The sequence below is a fragment of the Hyperolius riggenbachi genome, chromosome 3 (assembly GCF_040937935.1).
Source record: "Hyperolius riggenbachi isolate aHypRig1 chromosome 3, aHypRig1.pri, whole genome shotgun sequence".
Taxonomy (NCBI): domain Eukaryota; kingdom Metazoa; phylum Chordata; class Amphibia; order Anura; family Hyperoliidae; genus Hyperolius; species Hyperolius riggenbachi.
The window spans coordinates 190,113,991-190,134,561 of NC_090648.1; the positions used below are offsets into that span (position 1 = coordinate 190,113,991).

A 20,571-nucleotide genomic window follows, 5' to 3' on the forward strand; every position below is an offset into this window, starting at 1 on the left:
ATCAAAGTACATAAAGCACTGCTGCCAATATGTCTCATATCTGTAACCTATACCTATTACCAGGTTATGTTGCCATACTGTATAATACTTGTACAATACAGTACTCTAAATACAGTACAATGGATAGCACTATTGTCTTGCAGTACTGGGTCCCCAATTCAAATCCCAGCCAGGAGATTGTATGTTTTCCCTGTGTCTGTGTGGGTTTCCTCCAGGCACCATGGTTTCTTCCCACTTCCCTCAAACATACAGATAGGTTAATTGGCTTCCCCATAAAATTGAACCTCAGTGTTCTCCCCAGAAGTTTTTTTTCAGCCGGGTGGCATGATAAAGTAGCCGGGTGGGGCGAGATGAGAGAATGCAGGGCTCACTCTTCTCTGCAAAATTCTGCTTACAACAGATGAGATGAGCCGATGACAGCCGGGTGGTCACCAAAACTAGCCGGGTGGAGCACCTGGCTAAAAGAGCCTGGGGAGATCACTGAACCTAAACTGCAATAGACATAGGACTATGGTAGGGATTATATTGTGCACTCCTCCGAGGGACAGTTAGTGACAAGACTACATATGCTCTGTAAAGCGATGTGGAAGATTTTGTCAATATACGGTATATATCAAATTATATCAAAATTGGTGATACATTGTATATTCATACAAGCACATGTATGGGACCTGGGGACCGAGTTTACTATAAACCAGCGGCTTACTATATTGGAGTTTACTATAAAGAGATTCTACTGTATTAATGACTACAGTAAAATCCCTTTATAGTATACGTCAAGGGACATGGCAAAGTAGTTTTCTATATCGAAGGTTTACTATATCAGGACTAGATCCAGTGGCATTGCTGGCTGCAGGAAGGCCAAATACGGTCACATATTATTTATAATATGTGGCATAGTGCGATGCCGGAGGAGATCAGAGTGTCTGACGCCATGTGCCAGACTAAATCCAGCAGTGGCATTGCCAGTGGCAGCCTGAATGCTCAGATGCTGGGGAGAACCATCCAAGTCTGACAGTGTAATGGGAAAAAAAAAAAAAAGTTAAGATTGGATAACTTCAATCACTTTTGTATGCACTGCACAGTCTACAGATATGACCCACACAGCAGTCATGCTGTAATTCACCACTAAGAAATAGGGCATACTGACACAAGTAGTTATACATGACTAGAGCATCTCACCGACCATCTCTATACACTTCAAACAATGTTTATTAAAAAAAATGATTTAATGATTCAAAGATTAAAATTTTCCCATAGAAATGAAACAAATCTTATTGGCGGTTTGTGGCTCTGACCCCTTTTTTGAATTTAAACCCCAGTCACCCAATGACTGACTGTACCAGGTTTGAGGCCTCTGCTATTAAAAAGTTGTTTTTACAACAAACTGTAGTTTACATTTTCCCAGTGATTTTTTGGGGGGCTCTGCCTCCACCCACTTCAGTGACCAAGTTTGTGAGCTTTCAGGTTACTGGTATAAAAAAAAATGTGTGAATGGAAGCAGTTTATCCAGCAAAGAAATCTGATTGGCTGTTTGTGGCTCTGCCCCCTTTAGTAATTTGAACCCCAGTCACCCAATGACCAACTGTACCAGGTTTGAGGCCTCAGCCATTAAGATTGGCAGCAGTTTAAACATTCTTCTTGAAAATCAATAGGTGAATTTTCATTAGTTGCACACACTTTCCTGAATATTAATCCCAGTCATCCAGTGACCAAGTGTGGCAAGTTTGAAAACCCTGCGATTAACAGTCTAAGAATGGCTGCAGTTTACATTTTCCCATTGAATATGAATTGAAAATCATCTGTTTTCTGCTCCACCCACTTTCCCCAAATTTTTCACCTCGGTCACTAAGTGACCAACTGTGCCAAGTTTGGGGACTCTGGCTTTATTGCTGTGAGAATGGAAGAATTTTACATTTTTTCCATTGACGTGAATGGGTGAAATCTGACAAGCTGCTTGTGGTTCCACCCAGATGTGCAGGGGGGACACAAGACCCCCAGAACATATCCTCCCACTGTAAACCAAGTTTCATTGAAATCGGTAAAGGTGTTTGAGTGATGGCGAAACACACACACACTATATATATATATATATATATATATATATATATATATATATATTTAAACATTTACAAAGTACATTTAATGCTTTGTTGTGGCAGTTAACAGTCAATTAAAGGGAATCTGAAATGAAAATAAACGTATGATATAATGATTTGTATGTGTAGTACAACAAAGAAATAAAACATTATTTGCACAGATAGGAGTCTCATATTGTTTCCAATACAGGAAGAGTTAAGAAACTTCAGTTGTTATCTATGCAAAAGAGCTTCTTTGAGCTCTATGACTCTATAAAGTCTTGGACAGCACCATCTTTTGAAGCGCTTATCTCAACCGTCTCATTGTTCTTTCTTCATGGTTTTTCTGCAGAGAAAAGTTCAAAGGGTCAGTAGTCTGCTCTTTGAAATCATTTAACCACTTGAGGACCTAGGGCTTTCTACCCCTTAAGGACCGGCCACTTTTTTTCCATTCAGACCACTGCAGCTTTCACGGTTTATTGCTCGCTCATACAACCTACCACCTAAATGAATTTTGGCTCCTTTTCTTGTCACTAATAAAGCTTTCTTTTGGTGCTATTTAATTGCTCCTGCGATTTTTACTTTTTATTATATTCAGCAAAAAAGACATGAATTTTGGCAAAAAAATGATTTTTTTAACTTTCTGTGCTGACAGTTTTCAAATAAAGTAAAATTTCTGTATACATGCAGCGCGAAAAATGTGGACAAACATGTTTTTGATTAAAAAAAAAACATTCAGCGTATATTTATTGGTTTGGGTAAAAGTTATAGCGTTTACAAACTATGGTGCAAAAAGTGAATTTTCCCATTTTCAAGCATCTATGACTTTTCTGACCCCCTGTCATGTTTCATGAGGGGCTAGAATTCCAGGATAGTATAAATACCCCCCAAATGACCCCATTTTGGAAAGAAGACATCCCAAAGTATTCACTGAGAGGCATAGTGAGTTCATAGAAGATATTATTTTTTGTCACAAGTAAGCGGAAAATGACACTTTGTGAGAAAAAAAAAAAAAAAAAAAGTTTCCATTTCTTCTAACTTGCACCAAAAAAAAATGAAATCTGCCACAGACTCACCATACCCCTCTCTGAATACCTTGAAGGGTCTACTTTCCAAAATGGGGTCATTTGTGGGGTGTGTTTACTGTCCTGACATTTTGGGGGGTGCTAAATTGTAAGCACCTCTGTAAAGCCTAAAGGTGCTCATTGGACTTTGGACCCCTTAGCGCAGTTAGGCTGCAAAAAAGTGCCACACATGTGGTATTGCCGTACTCAGGAGAAGTAGTATAATGTGTTTTGGGGTGTATTTTTACACATACCCATGCTGGGTGGGAGAAATATCTCTGTAAATGACAATTTGTTAATTTTTTTTACACACAATTGTCCATTTACAGAGATTTTTTCTCCCACTCAGCATGGGTATGTGTAAAAAATACACCCCAAAACACATTGTACTACTTCTCCCGAGTACGGCGATACCACATGTGTGGCACTTTTTTGCACCCTAACTGCGCTAAAGGGCCCAAAGTCCAATGAGTACCTTTAGGATTTCACAGGTCATTTTGCGGAATTTGATTTCCAGACTACTCCTCACGGTTTAGGGCCCCTAAAATGCCAGGGCAGTATAGGAACCCCACAAATGACCCCATTTTAGAAAGAAGACACCCCAAGGTATTCCGTTAGGAGTATGGTGAGTTCATAGAAGATTTTTTTTTTGTCAAAAGTTAGCGGAAAATTGATTTTTATTGTTTTTTCACAAAGTGTCATTTTCCACTAACTTGTGACAAAAAATAAAATCTTCTATGAACTCACCATACTCCTAACTGAATACCTTGGGGTGTCTTCTTTCTAAAATGGGGTCATTTGTGGGGTTCCTATACTGTCCTGGCATTTTAGGGGCCCTAAACCATGAGGAGTAGTCTGGAAACGAAATTCCGCAAAGTGACCTGTGAAATCCTAAAGGTACTCATTGGACTTTGGGCCCTTTAGCGCAGTTAGGGTGCAAAAACGTGCCACACATGTGGTATCGCCGTACTCGGGAGAAGTAGTACAATGTGTTTTGGGGTGTATTTTTACACATACCCATGCTGGGTGGGAGAAATAACTCTGTAAATATACAATTGTGTGTAAAAAAATCAAAAGATTGTCATTTACAGAGGTATTTCTCCCACCCAGCATGGGTATGTGTAAAAATACACCCCAAAACACATTGTACTACTTCTCCCGAGTACGGCAATACCACATGTGTGGCACTTTTTTGCACCCTAACTGCGCTAAAGGGCCCAAAGTCCAATGAGTACCTTTAGGATTTCACAGGTCATTTTGCGGAATTTGATTTCCAGACTACTCCTCACGGTTTAGGGCCCCTAAAATGCCAGGGCAGTATAGGAACCCCACAAATGACCCCATTTTAGAAAGAAGACACCCCAAGGTATTCCGTTAGGAGTATGGTGAGTTCATAGAAGATTTTTTTTTTGTCAAAAGTTAGCGGAAAATTGATTTTTATTGTTTTTTCACAAAGTGTCATTTTCCACTAACTTGTGGCAAAAAATAAAATCTTCTATGAACTCACCATACTCCTAACGGAATACCTTGGGGTGTCTTCTTTCTAAAATGGGGTCACTTGTGGGGTTCCTATACTGCCCTGGCACTTTAGGGGCCCTAAACCGTGAGGAGTAGTTTGGAAATCAAATTCCGCAAAATGACCTGTGAAAACCTAAAGGTACTTATTGGACTTTGGGCCCTTTAGCGCAGTTAGGGTGCAAAAAAGTGCCACACATGTGGTATCGCCATACTCGGGAGAAGTAGTACAATGTGTTTTGGGGTGTATTTTTACACATACCCATGCTGGGTGGGAGAAATAACTCTGTAAATGGACAATTGTGTGTAAAAAAATCAAAAGATTGTCATTTACAGAGGTATTTCTCCCACCCAGCATGGGTATGTGTAAGAATACACCCCGAAACACATTATACTACTCCTCCCGAGTACGGCGGTACCACATGTGTGGCACTTTTTTGCACCCTAACTGCGCTAAGGGGCCCAGAGTCCAATGAGTACCTTTAGGCTTTACAGGGGTGCTCACAATTTAGCACCCTGCCCACTTGCCAGGACAGTTAACAAACCCCACAAATGACCCCATTTTGGAAAGAATACACAACAAGGTATTCCATGAGGGTAATGGTAAGGTCATTGAAAATTTTATTTTTTGTCACAAGTAAACGGAAAATGACACTTTGTTAAAAAATAAAATAAAAAAAAAATTCTGCTAACTTGTGACAAAAACTAAAATCTTTTATGAACTCACCGTGCACCTCACATAATACTTTAGGGTGTCCTCTTTCCAAAATGGGGTCATTTGTGGAGTCTGTCCTGGCATTTTAGGGTCTCTGCAATCATTACATGTATGGCCAGTATTAGGAGTTTCTGCTATCCTCCTTATATTGGGTATACAAGTAATGCACTCTGGGCTGAAAGGAAAAATGAACGGCAAACATACCTTGCTCCACATCAATGGCAGATCTTCCTCCACATCAATGGCAGTGATAACCTCAGGAGAGAGACACCCCATGCCACCCTGCACTCAGGGTGAGCCACCAACTTATGTGACTGGGCCTCAGAACTTTAGTATACAGCATTATGCCTGTAGGATACAGCAATATGCCTGCCAATAGAGATGACTCTGTGTGGCATTAAAGCATCATCATAGGCCCAAATCACATATAAACCGGGGGTGTCCACACTCAAGGGAAATTCAAACATGCCGTCTTATATCGCCAACCCAGGACAGATCAGCAATATCAAGCATGGAAACCGATCCTTCTTGCCACTTTTATGCTTACCCGTTTGGTTTTCAAGCTTACCTCTCCTCTCCCTGCGACAATGTGCGAAAGACCACTGAGTGTGTGCCTACTCCTGTGTCTGGAGTTCCCTAGGTTCTAATAGTGTACCTGCTCGTGGTACCTCTCAAAACACGGCCCTACGCATAGGCCAGGCTGGTCAGGACAGCGGGGACAATAAAAATTGGTGTCATTCCTTCTTCCAGTCCTGCTGCAGACACGACAACGTTTTCTTCGGATGCGTTGACCTGGGGCACACGGAATCTGATAGGCGTAATGCCTACCATGCAGTCGGCTAGTTGCATCTGGGGGGGGGGCCTGGCACCTCCTGGATACAGGATGTCCAGAATGATCTGTTCCTGAAATTGGAGGAAAGATCCAGTTCTCCCAGCCTTACTGTAGAGAACAAAGCTGTTGTAAACTGCCAATTGAATCAGATAAAAAGACACTTTCTTATACCAGCGTCTTGTTTCCCGGGCAATTAAATAGGGCGCTAACCTCTGGTCATTGAAGTCCACCCCTCCCATGTTGACATTATATTCGTGGACGACAAGGGGCTTTACAATGACCTTAGTTGCCCGTTGAATTTGGACTGTCGTGTCTGTGTGAATGGTGGACAGAAAGTAAACGTCCCTCTTGTCCCTCCATTTCACCGCGAGCAGGTCTTCAGTACGCAAGGCGGCCCTCTGCCCCCGTTGAAGTCTGGTGGTAACGAGCCGTTGGGGGAAGCCCTGGCGACTAGGCCGCGCAGTGCCACAGCATCGGATTCCTTCTAACTTTAAGTGCTGAAAGAGGGCCACACTTGTGTAATAATTGTCCACAAAAAGATGGTACCCCTTCCGGAACAAGGGTGACACCAAGTCCCACACAACCTTTCCACTGCTCCCCAGGTAGTCAGGGCATCCGACCGGCTCCAATTTTGAGTCTTTTCCCTCATAGACCCTAAAACGACATGTATAGCCTGTGGCCCTTTCACAGAGCTTATACAGTTTCACCCCATACCGGGCGCGCTTGCTTGGGATGTACTGTTTGATGCCAAGGCGCCCGGTAAAGCGTAAGAGGGACTCGTCTACGCAGATGTTCTGTTCAGGGATATAAGCATCTGCAAATGTTGAGGACAGGTGGTCTATGAGGGGCCGAATTTTGTGGAGCCGGTCATAAGCAGGGTCTCCCCTTTCATGACAGGTTTTGTCGTCGTTGAAGTGCAGGAAGCGCAGGATGGACTCAAATCGTGTCCTGGACATGGCAGCAGGGTACAAGGGAACATGATGTACTGGGTTCGTAGACCAATACGCCCGCAATACATTCTGTTTCATTAGTCCCAAGTGAAGGATAAGGGCCAAAAAGATTTTAATGTCGGAAACTTGGACTGGTTTCCACCCGAAAGGCTGGGCATACATGCTCTCCGGGTGCTCGGTGATGAATTGTGTGGCTTTACGGTTGGTCTCAACCACAATTAAGTCCAAGAGAACCTGGGTGATGAACAGCTGCAAAAAGTCTAGGGCCGTTCCTAGATGAGCTGTCGCCACCTGGACTCCAGACTGGGCAGTGAAAGGGGGCACTACGGGTGCGGCGGAATCAGGGGATTGCCAATCTGGTTGTGCCAGCACCTCTGGGAGTCTATGGGTACTACGGGCCCGTCTTCTTCTTGGTGGCTGCGACGGGGGTACTACTGCACTTGCCACCGTACCAGTTTCGACTTCCATGCTGACGCTCACCACTTCGCCAGGGTCTACAGAAGTACTGGTACCAAGTCCAGGAGATGCTGCGCTGCTGGTGCCTGCCTCACCAAGAAAACTATCAACAGCGCTAGCACCACCCTGCTGCCCTTGAGGCGGATCCTGCGCCACCTGCGGTCTAACGACTTGGGGTCTGGTACGCCTGGCTCTAGCCGGGACCATAGCCTCGTCATCACTATCGGTCAGGGAACCACTGCTTTCTACAGGTTCAAATCCGGACCCGGAAGATTCGACGGATGATTCTTCCCAAAAGAACTCATCCGACTGGTCCATGTACCTGTATACCTCGTCATCGGAAAGCCCCCTTCTTGCCATTGTGGATTGCTAAATTTATGGGGTTTTCCTCCGAGACTACCCAGAAAAAAAGAGCACCTACCTAGCAAAAAGGGAGTATTTGAGAGGTATTGGGGTTAAAGGAAGTGGGGTCTCAGAGGCAATCAAACAATCACGGGACAATCAAATACAATTACAGCACAATCGACTCCAATCACAGCACAAGCAAATCTGATGCACTCGGAAGGTGGTAATTGGGTGTGGTGGGGGGGGGGAGGGTAGGGTTGGTGTGGTGGGGTGGGTTGGGTGTGGTGGGGGGAGGGTTGGGTGTGGTGGGGGGGGAGGGTTGGGTGTGGTGGGGGGGAGGGACAATCGAAGCCGATCACGGGACAATCAAATACAATCACAGCACAATCGAATACAAGCGCAGCACAATCAAATCTGATGCACTCGGAAGGTGATGGGGGGTGGGGGTGGTGGTGGGGTGGGGGTTGGTGGGAAGTGGGGTCTCAGAGGCAATCAAACAATCACGGGACAATCGAAGCAGATCACGGGACAATCAAACACAATCGCAGCACAATCGAATACAAGCGCAGCACAATCAAATCTGATGCACTCGGAAGGTGATGGGGGGTGGGGGTGGTGGTGGGGTGGGGGTTGGTGGGAAGTGGGGTCTCAGAGGCAATCAAACAATCACGGGACAATCGAAGCAGATCACGGGACAATCAAATACAATCGCAGCACAATCGAATACAAGCGCAGCACAATCGAATACAAGCGCAGCACAGTCAAATACAATGCACTTGGACGGTGATTAGGGGGGGGGGGTCTGAGGGCGATTTGAGGGGGTGGGGGGTTGATCAGGAGCCCGCACGGGGCAGACTGAGTCCTGATCTGATGAGAGGCAGACACAGGGGGTTACTGATCGCAGATCAGTTAGTGATCGCTGGGGAGGACAGATGTAAACAAAGAGCAGGGGATGTAATCAGGAGGGGGGTATGAGGGCAATCGAGGGCCTGGGCAGGTGATCGGTTACCCCCGCGGGGCAGTTAGGGTCTGCTCTGATGGGTGGGGGTGCTGAGGGGTGATGGACAGGTGATAGACAGGTGATCAGAGGGGGATCAGAGGGCGATCAGGGGGTAAGGTAGCTGTATACAGATGTATACAGTATACAGGGGGGTAGTCTGGGATGGGGTCTGGGGGTGATCTAAAGGTAGGGGGGGGGGATCAGGCTAGGGACCTAAACTAAGGGGCAGCGTCGCTAGTTAGTGGCAGGTGGGGGGGGGTGGGGGTTTTGCAGGGGTGCAAGGGTGCTAGGCAGGGGTCTGCTGGGGTGATCAGGGGGGGTATGAGGCCTGGGGTGGGTGATCAGGGGGCTGTAAGGCAAAAAAAAGGCTGTGTGCTGGGTACTTACAAAGTGCTTCCTCCTCGCTAGTGGTCTCTGCAACAATGAGACCACGAGGCGAGGAGGAAGCACGTATAAGGCACTTTGTTTACTTAACAAAGTGCCTTATACATTCTGATTGGCTACAGTATCGGATTCCTCCGCTCGCCGGCTCTGCTAAGTGGCCGGCGAGCGGAGACAAAATGCCCAAGTAACGATCCCGGGCGGAGGATCGCGTCACTGATGACGCGATCGCTCCGCCCATGCCCCTACAAGGACCGCCGCCAATTGTCAATACGGCGGTCCTTGCGGGGTGCATTTCCCGGCCGCCAATTGTCAATACGGCGGTCGGGAAGTGGTTAAAATGCTGAGTGTATTGTGGAGACTGCAATTATTAGAGAACGATGCAATGTTATAAATAAATAATAATAATAAAAAAAAGCTATATACCTGAAGATAAAATGAAACTATTTTCTTTGCTACTAATGTTCTATTAATCATCCGTACCAGACAACCAATTCATTATATCATGAGGTTTTTTTTTGCTTCAGTGTCACTTTAAGTGTCCCAAAATGAAAATACATAACCTATTGCCTTTTTTTTATGCTCTCACAAGTTGTATTCTGTCAGGAAAATGTTTACGGCTGTACTTTGCTTATCAGTGATGTTTACTATATTCATGTCAAGGTACCAACAAGACAGAAGCAGTCATTTTTATGCCTAAAAGTTAACTCTTTCAGCCAGCAAAACAAGTAAAATAGCCTGGTTATTAAAATGTTTTGCACTGTACATACACATTTATCTTAGGTCACATGTCACCTCTGGTACACTTTAAAATGTACCAGAGATCTCGTAAAGTAAGGATTTGATACTTACCCGGGGTTTCCTCCTGCCCCATGAACACGTCTGAAGTCCCTCGCCATCCTCCCGCGGTCTGCCGTTCAGCTGCGATCAACCTCAGTAACAGGCTCAGTCGTGTCCAGTCTGGATCTTCTGCGCATGCGCGGACCTCCCACACATGTGCAGTAGACCCGGACTGAAGTGACTGAGCGAGTTTTCGGGGCTGATTGCAGCTGAACGGCAGACTGCAGGACGATGGCGAGGGACGTGTTTATGGTTCGGGAGGAGGCTGCGGTTACGTTTCAGATCTTTAATTTCCAAGGACTCTGGTTTACTTTAAAGCGAACCCGAGGTGTGTTTAAAGAATGTTATCTGCATACAGAGGCTGGATCTGCCTATACAGCCCAGCCTCTGTTGCTATCCCAAACCCCACTAAGGTCCCCCTGCACTCTGCAATCCCTCATAAATCACAGCCGTGCTGTGAGGCTGTGTTTACATCTGTAGTGTCAGTCTCAGCTGCTCCCCCGCCTCCTGCATAGCTCCGGTCCCTGCCCCCGTCCCTTCCCTCCAATCAGCAGGGAGGGAAGGGATGCAGGGGGGACTGGAGTTCTGCAGGAGGCGGGGAGAGCAGCAGACTGACACTATAGAGATAAACACAGCCAGCTCTGACAAGCTGTTTGTCAGCAGCGAGGCTGTGATTTATGAGGGATTGCAGAGTGCAGGGGGACCTTAGGGGGGTTTGGGATAGCAACAGAGGCTGGGCTGTATAGGCAGATCCAGCCTCTGTATGTAGATAATATTCTTCAAACCCACCTCGGGTTCTCTTTAAAGTGAACCTAAAGCCTAGAGAAAAAATGAGATTAACTCACCTGGGGCTTCCCTCAGCCCCCTGCAGCCGATCGGTGCCCTCGCAGCCCCGCTCTGACGCTCCAGGACCCGCCGGCGAACACTTCCGGTTTGGCCGTCACCGGCCGACAGGCATGGGAACGCGAGTGATTGTTCGCGTTCCCAGCCTGTATATCGCCCCCTATGCCGCAATAGCAGCATAGGGGGCGATATACAGGCTGGGAACGCGAACAATCACTCGCGTTCCCATGCCTGTCGGCCGGTGGCGGCGAAACCGGAAGTCGTCGCCGGCGGGTCCAGAAGCATCGGACCGGAGCTGCGAGGGCACCGATCGGCTGCAGGGGGCTGAGGGAAGCCCCAGGTGAGTTAATTTCATTTTTTTTCCTAGGCTTTAGGTTCACTTTAAGCCGGTATAGGATGGCTGGAATCTTCTCAGACTTGAAAGTAATGTCACATTACATATGGCACTGTCCAACCTTCAACAACGAACCAACATTTTACTGATCTCAGAGATCAAAAACATATCCCATCACATGCCTACAATCTGATTTCATGAGGAATACATTTAGACAGTTTGTAAATCAAGATCAGCAGCCCAGCACTCAAAGTGATACTAAAAAAAAGCATGTACCTCATTTACAAAAATTTAATTTTACACTTATGTTCTGAGTTAGATAAATAATATATATATAAGGAAAGGATAGAAAAGTATGTAGAACACTTGCAATAATGTAAGAGATGTTATACAGTATACACCTTTTAATTATAAGGCAACAGAAACGGGGAAAAAAAAAAAAAAAAAAAAAAAACTTATGATATAATGAACATTGCATCATTCTGTCATATTTGCAGTTACAAACACTATGGACTTGAGTCACAAAAGAGTGCTAACTGTTAGCATGGCCGTTTTCGCGCGAATTTTCGCATTGTGCGCAATCGTGCATTTTCGCACGAAACGATAATGTTTTCGCACGCAAACGTGAATTTTCGTGCGAAAATATCGATTTTGCGTGAAAATTTGCGATTGCGCGCAATGCGAAAATTCTCGCGAAAATGGCCGTGCTAACAGTTAGCACTCTTTTGTGAATCAAGCCCTCTGTATTTGAAACTATGAAACAGAGCAGAGCTAATGACCCTTGGAACTTCTCTGCAGTAAAAAAAAAAACTTATCCAAAGCTGTTTCACTGTTTCTTTGATGTATAAGTGATTTAGAAGATAGGACAGTCTCCGACTCAAGTTGGGTGGAGTACTTAGCGAAGCTCTTTTGCATAGAGAACTGAAGTTTATTAACTTTTCCTATACTAATGTTCTATTTCTTTACTACATACAATTCATTATATCATACGTTTATTTTCCCTTCAGATTCCCTTCAATGGCTACCTGACCTAAGCTTCCTAAGGTAAGCACAGAGGTATGCTCATGCTGGTTCCACATACCTGTGCATTGTCCATTCTTCTGCTTGAAATCCCACCCCCCTCAATCCCCGTAATCACTAACTGAAAAAAATTGACTTTTGCCTAATGTCACATTTTCACACAAAAAGATGTTCCCTCCGATCCCCCTCCCATTCCCACCTCTTAAAGTGGACCCAAATTAAAAATACAAAAATACATTTCAGAAATAAAATCTACTTTCTAAAGTATAATAATGAATAGAAGCCTTTTTTTCAGCTGCATGATGACAAATCTAAAATATTTTACATTTATTGGAGGAACCTCTCCCTTCCTTTCATATTGCCGGGACAGAATCCGGCAGACTGGTGGAGGAGATAGAAAACGAAAACGAAACACAGGCTGCTACTGATGATGTCACAGGGAAGGTGATCTCAGCTTGTGTGATAGACGACGCCCCTGTGAGGGAGGGTAGCTGATGACAAACGCACCCATGATCTAAAACCTCCTACTAAGCTCAGAGGTAATGGCTGCCACCTGTATAACCCTAGTTATGAAAAGAGAAGGGTGAAAAGCATGCACTGAAATGCTCATAGGCTTGAAGGAGTGTTTATTTATCTTTGTATGTGTCAGAGTGGTGCAACTAAATATTTTGAATTAAAAAAAAAATGTTTGGTTTGGGTCCACTTTAAGGGGAGTGAATGGGTAAGTGTGGAGAACGGGACTCTTCCAGAGACTCTCCGCCCACATCCAGGATTTTCCCTCCACAGATGAGGAGAGGAAACAACATCCTACTGAGGGAAGAGGACACAACCGTGCAAAGCCAGATACGTCGCTGCCGGCCACCAACTAAGAGGACCATGTTAACCCACAGACTGTATACCCCCTACATTGCCCTCTACACCCTCCTCACCCAGCCCCCTATATGTTACTGTATTACACGTTATCGGTGTAGCACGTTTGTGTTTTATAAATAAAAAGATAAATGAACAATCTTCCCCTCTGACAGTAAGCTCAAATTGTCTTCCTTTGCAATCATGGGAACAGAGCAGACTCTCCATATACTCCCACCTCACTGCATGCATAATTAGCTGCAGAGAGGAGGAGCCACTGTTAGGCCTTGTTCACATCTAAAAATCGCAATAGCTGATGTCAGTGTTTTGCTATTTTGTGCGCGGTTATTTTTAGTGCCTCCCTCTGGGGAAATCGCTATACCTTTATATATTGTATAGCGCTTTTTCAAGCGTTTTCCCTATACCTCCCATTGAGGCAAACTGCCCCAAAAATGGTACGAGCTCCACTTTGGTGAGCGGATCATAATCGAACCGCTCAGATGTGAACACTCTCATTCAGAATCATTGCACAAGCGTTTTTAAGGCGATTTTCAAAATCGCTAGCGCTTAAAAAAAATCACGAAAACGCCCTTAGTGTGAACAAGCCCTCAAAGTAGCCATACATCTAGCGATGATGGGCAGATTCAAACAAGTCTCTTAGAGATCTGTCGGCTGCCCATACACCCCAGGTCGATTCCCGATCAATTTCATGCGGAAATCAATCCGGGAACGGCCTTGTGACACCGCATCCACCGCCTGGCTGGCCCGACACTGCTCCCCTAATGTCCAATGTGCCCCCTGGGTGCCCAGTGCAGTATACATTACTTGCCAGTGCCCGCCGCTGGCTCTGTCCATACATGCGCCCCATAGGTTTGCCGGAGTAACACAAGCGATTATGTGACGTCACACACGCGCCCGCGTTACTCTGGCAACCAAGTGAGGCATGTGTATAGACAGAACAGCGCCTGGTGGCAGCAGAAAACGAGTGGCGGCCATGGACAGGTAATGTATAGTGCACTGGGGGGTACACTGCACATTAGGGGGGGCGACATCGCTGGGGGTTTTGTCGCGTTCATCGCTTGTCCTGATATCGCTCGCCATTACCGCCACACATCCGATCGAGCAAGTCGGTCCTACAGCTTGCAGCATGTCCAAACGATTAAAACGACCAATTTTGGGACAAAATTGTCCATCGGGCATACACTTGGCGGCACCGATTTTCATCCGACTCCAATTATAATAATCGAAACGGATGGTTGTTCGGCCGCCAAGTTGCTTGACGTATGGCCACCTTTACTGGTTTTCAACCCATGCACTAATCCCTTGACAAAGCAACCTTTGATACTCTGATCTGCCAGTTACAAACAATGTGGAATGGTTGTGTTTTGGGGCACATAAAAATAGTCAAGCTGTCATTGCCATTAAAGTGGACCCAAATTAAAAATACAAGATTTCAGAAATTAAATCTATTTTCTAAATTATAATAATAAATAGCAGCCTTTTTTCAGCTTCATGATGACAAATATAAAATATTTTACATTTATTGGAGGAACCCCTCCTTTCCTTTCAAATTGCCGGGACAAAATCCGGCAAACTGGTGGAGTAGGGGGTGTCCAGCAAAGGAGGAATTGCTAATGGCCGCCCCCAGTATAACCCTAGTTATGAAAAGAGAAGGGTCAAAAGCATGCACTGAAATGCTCATAGGTTTGAAGTAGTGTTTATTTATCTTTGGTGCAACTAAATATTTTTAATTAAAAAAATGTTTGGTTTGGGTCTGCTTTAATCCTTGAACATATAAAGCTGAACCAAATTGTGGTTTTCACCACAAAGGTGGAATTCAGCATTATTATTATTTATTTAGTGCTAACATATTATGCAGTGCTGTATGTACAATATATAGGGGAGACATTACAGCATCAAACAATGGACAAAGACAGTTCACATAATACAAGACAAGGGGGTTAATATACAAGAAGAAGAAGTCATGGACCATATTCAATTTACTTTTTCTCCTACATTTACTCCTAGATGATATTTTCACACCTCATCAAAAAAAAAAAAAAAAAAGATTCACTTTGCAGGCCTCTTCACTAGCACCATTATGAGAGCAATGAAAATTCTCCAGATAAATTTTCCAAGATGGCTGCCACATCCACACCCTTCTATAAACAGGTATTATGGGAAAGTTAAAGGAGCAGCTCTGACAACCTCTTTACAGCCTACTTTTCTTTTCCTTGACTAGAATCAGTAGGGCAAAAGGCCTGGGACCACTCAAACATATCACAGTTTGAGGGAGAAGACAGCTGCAAAATAATGGAGGACTGGTTGAGGGGCATCCTGAGAGGGATAGGGGGGGCGTAAAACTAAAGGTAACATATACATATTAACGTGGAAAGAAGAAAGCGGATTCCAGAACTCCAATGCATAAGTAGTTTATTTAAGCACGGTACAAAACTTGCAACAAGTTACAAACATGCCCGTGTCGAAAGCGGTTTCGCGTGACCCCACCCCTCCTATATATACACATATTAATATACATATAAATATGGGCCAAAAATATGGTTAGAATGACAGAGAGATCTTGATGAATGATCATTTTACATTCATACCCGCTTACCATTATGCCATAGCATAAACACATCTGGCCACATGATTTTTCAAATACCATCTATAACATTACAGGCTATTCAACTACCATTTTGGAACACAAAACTGTACTTTTTCATTTGATTATACAATAGCGTCTGTTTTAGTGGATTAAACAGTTATAAGTCATAAGATTACGCAGTGAAAGGCAGAGGTCAGAAGAGTTCACACACTGTTTACAAAGAAAGAATTAGCTCAGCAAAGCTCCACTGACCGAAAGCAATGCTCAACAAGCAGCAGCCTCAGTCATGCTGAAGTTATAAATAGAGGGCAGAATGTGCGATGGAGTGAACTTTACCCTGTGTGTTCTTCATGCATGTGCACAGATCACACCACTACAAGCACACACATATTAAAGGGAACACGAGGCAAGAGTGATATGGAAGCTGCCATATTTATTTCCTTGTAAACAATGCCAGTTGCCTGGCAGTCCTGTTGATCATTAGCATATGTAGCATCAGAGTCAAAACCCTGGAACAAGCATATGGCAATTCCAATGAAACCTGAGTCAGAGTACCTAATCTACATATGCTTGATCAAGATTTATGGCTAAAAATATTAGAGATACAGAATCAGGACGACTGCCGGGTAATTGGTATAGTTTAAAAGATGGCAGTCTCCATATCACTCTCACCTCGGGTTCCTTTTAAGGTGCCCATAAATGGCACAATCTTTATTGTACAATCATACCAAATTTATGTAGTGGAAGGGGAAATTGAGTGAATACGGTCTAAGCAAATACTTTGGGTAGATCCTTATATTACACAGAAGTGGTAAATTCATACAATAAAGATTGTATCATTGATGGGCACTTAATGGGATAAAGCAAGTATAAGAAAAGAATGATACAATAATAATACAATAACATTTGTAAAGCGCTTTTCTCCCATAGGACTCAAAGCGCATAGCTGTGTCTCAGATTAATACAGGGTTGCAGGCTGGGTTGTGTTACAGAGGAGATAGATGTTCATGAATGCCAGACTGAAGAGGTAGGTTTTCAGTTTAGACTTAAATGCTTCCAGGGATGGAGCTGTCCTGATTGGGTGTGGCAGGGAGTTCCAAAGAGTAGGGGCAGCATGACAAAAGGCTCTGTCTCCAAAGGTTTTGAGGTGGACTCTGGGGGTGACCAAGGTGTTACGTCCTTTTGTTCTAAGATTGTGGGGGGTGTGATGCAGTTGCAACAAGTCCTTCAGGTATCCAGGGCTCAGATTGTGCAAGGATTGGAATGTCAGTAAGCCAATCTTAAACAGAATTCTCCATTTTATCAGTAGCCAGTGGAGTGAGCTCAGGGTTGGTGTTATGTGGCAATGGCGGGGTTGGCTCGTTAACAGCCTTGCGGCGGCATTCTGTACTAATTGCAGGCGGCGTAAGTCTTTCTTATGTAGGCCTGGGTAGAGGACGTTGCAGTAGTCTAACCTTGATGTGACGAAGGCATGAACTAGGGTTGGAAGATCCTCTGAAGGAATTAGGTGTTTAATCCTTGCAATATTCCTTAGATGAAAGAAGGAATGTTTCACAACAGCTGAGATTTGATCCCTGAAGCTTAATTTCCCATCAATCAGTACTCCCAAGCTGCGCACACAGTCTGAGTTGTTCAGGTCTGAGCTCCCTATCCTTAGCGGTGTTGGTTGAGACTGGGGCTGCTTTGCTGTTCAGCCCTGGCCCTCGATAACAAGAACCTCAGTTTTGTCAGCATTAAGTTTTAGCCAATGGTTATTCATCCACTCCTGAAGCTCAGCTGAACATGTGTTTATTTGTGGAGTAGGGTCTGTGATGCCAGGTTTGAATGACAAATATAGCTGGGTGTCATCAGCATAGCAATGATATGTCAGGCCATGTTTTTGTACGATTTCTCCAAGTGGCAGCATGTATATAGTGAAAAGTAAAGGGGATAATATTGCGCCCTGAGGTACACCGTATTTTAGTGGTACAGGGTTGGAGAAAATAATCAGGATAAGCAGAGGTCGATACAGGTGGCAATCCAAGCCCAGTCAAAAAGTCAAGCAAGATCGTCACACAAGAGCAGTCTGAATCACACAGAAATCACACTTGTTGTTCCACCTGATTAGTAACGTAGTAACGGTACCTGACTGCGCCGACCTGAAGAGGAAGCTGGCAGCTCAAGCTGACTCTTGGAAGAGCCAGCCACACCCATGGAATAACAAAGTAAGTTTCAGCAACACATAAGTTGGGTTTAAGTGAAAATAAACTGACGAGAACAATTGTATTTATCTTCCAACTCCTAAAAATGACTTTTAAATATTATATTTAAAAAAAACCCGAAAAACTAAGATTTATAGTTTTGTCTCAGCTCAATGAAACAGTCTGCAAAATATTTGAACTATTGAACTTTTTTTAAATCTATCTCCTGTTCTCAGAAGACAAGTTCTCTGCAAGGAAAAAGTTTTTTCCTGTAATTCCTTATCAGTGAGGGATGCTATAGTCTGACTGCATCCCAACTGAAGAGAAACTGTCAACTGAATATTAGCTCTTTCAGGCAGATAAAGAAGAAAAGCACCACAGCATATTGGTGTGCTTGGCACTGTACATACATGTTTATCTCATGTCGCTGAAGCTTCCCTTTAAAGAGAACCCGAGGTGGGTTTGAAGAATATTATCTGCATACAGAGGCTGGATCTGCCTATACAGCCCAGCCTCTGTTGCTATCCCAAACCCCCCCTAAGGTCCCCCTGCACTCTGCAATCCCTCATAAATCACAGCCACGCTGCTGACAAACAGCTTGTCAGAGCTGGCTGTGTTTATCTCTATAGTGTCAGTCTGCTGCTCTCCCCGCCTCCTGCAGAACTCCAGTCGCCGCCTGCATCCCTTCCCTCCCTGCTGATTGGAGGGAAGGGACGGGGGCAGGGACCGGAGCTATGCAGGAGGCAGGGGAGCAGCTGAGACTGACACTACAGATGTAAACACAGCCTCACAGCACGGCTGTGATTTATGAGGGATTGCAGAGTGCAGGGGGACCTTAGGGGGGTTTGGGATAGCAACAGAGGCTGGGCTGTATAGGCAGATCCAGCCTCTGTATGCAGATAACATTCTTTAAACACACCTCGGGTTCTCTTTAAGGGCAACAAAAATGTGGAAAAGATGTTTATTATCATCATTGTTATTTAAGCAGCACTTACACCTTTTGTAGCACTGTAGTGACAGTTGTGTGACAAACTGTCAGAGGAGCTCACAATCTAACACCCTATTCTATTCATAGTGTACTGTCCATCGTAGTGTAAGTCAACATTTGGGGGGACAGCATTTATCAGTATGTGGTTGAGGGCGATCTGGGAGAGGCAAATCTCTGGTACAAAAAAAAACATGCTTACCAAAGAAGAGCATAGTCTCTGGATCCTAAAGAGGCCGCCCTCAGGTCCCCCCCCCCCCATTGGCAGGTTGGAATGAACATTAGGGCCACGCCCCTCTTCAGACGCGAGTGTGGTTGTGCTGCACCAGCGCGTGTACAGCCGCACCTGTGCAGGAAGCTGGAGCCACTTGTGCATGAGTGTGCAGCACGACCACCCTAGTGCCAGATGAAGAGCATGGCCTCGATGTTCCAGAGGGTCCGGGCCAGCGGTGGACGTCCAGAGGATCCACAGGCTTCCCTTGGATGTCACCCGAGGTTAACTTGGGTTTTCTTTAAAGAGGAACTCCTTTGAAAAGAATGTAATAAAAAAAAAAGTGCTTACCTTTTTACAATAATTACATATGAATGATTTAGTCAGTGTTTGCTCATTGTAAAATCTTTCCTCTCCCTGATTTACATTCAGACATCACATGGTGACATTTTTACTGCTGGCAGGTGATGTCACTGGAAGGAGATGCTGCTTTTTTTTTTGTCAGTTAGAAATAGCTGTTATTTCCCACAATGCAACAAGGCTCCCACAGTGTGAAGTCAGGACCTCAGAGCTGTGAGGCGCCAATATCCCACTATGGGAGGGGTTTCACCACAAAATCAGCCATACAGAGCCCCCTGAAGATCCTTTTGAGAAAAGGAATAGATTTCTCATGGGAAAGGGGGTATCAGCCACTGATTGGGATGAAGTTCAATTATTGGTTATGGTTTCTCTTTAAGTAACTATCTTTAAAGAGCACCTGATGTGTGATCAATACTAAAAGTACAGTCTAAGGTTTAATAGGAAAGTAAACGGAAACAAAAAAAAAAATTAATTTTACTCGCCTGCAACTAGTTAAGTTGCTGAAATCCCCCTTTACCCCCCACCTCCCCTGGATACCGTGGCAGTTTTGAATGAAGCCTTGCCAAACAAACCCGCAGCTCTGTGGTCACCCAGCTCTGGCCCGCACAAATGTCAGACAAAAAAAGAAAATTCCTTGCTAAACACTCAAGAAGGAATTATAGGGTACAACATTTTTCAAAAGGCTTTATAAGCAAATAGTGCAACAATCTAACAATAATCTTCAATGTAAAGTTTCAATTAATTTGGGGATATCCTCTACAGTAAATAAATATTTATAGAATATTCTGCCACACTAGGAACATGTTAATATCTGCCACACCAGGAACAATAAACAATAAAGTGTTGTTATCAGAAGGGTTAACAAATCATGCAAGAAGATAGCAAGAAAATGTGAGCCAGGCCTCATGCCAGTGTGGTAATTGGTCCTAATAACTCTATTGTGATGAATAATGAATATCAATACCACTCATTATCACGCACAGAAGCTGGATAGACACCTGGCCC

At 44.5% G+C, this 20,571-nt stretch overlaps 1 protein-coding gene across 1 annotated transcript in view; it reads right to left on the minus strand.

Annotated features, from left to right (window-relative positions):
* Positions 1–20,571, minus strand: part of MYO5A (myosin VA) — a 251,677-nt gene that overhangs the window by 206,460 nt on the left and 24,646 nt on the right. The window lies entirely within an intron of this gene.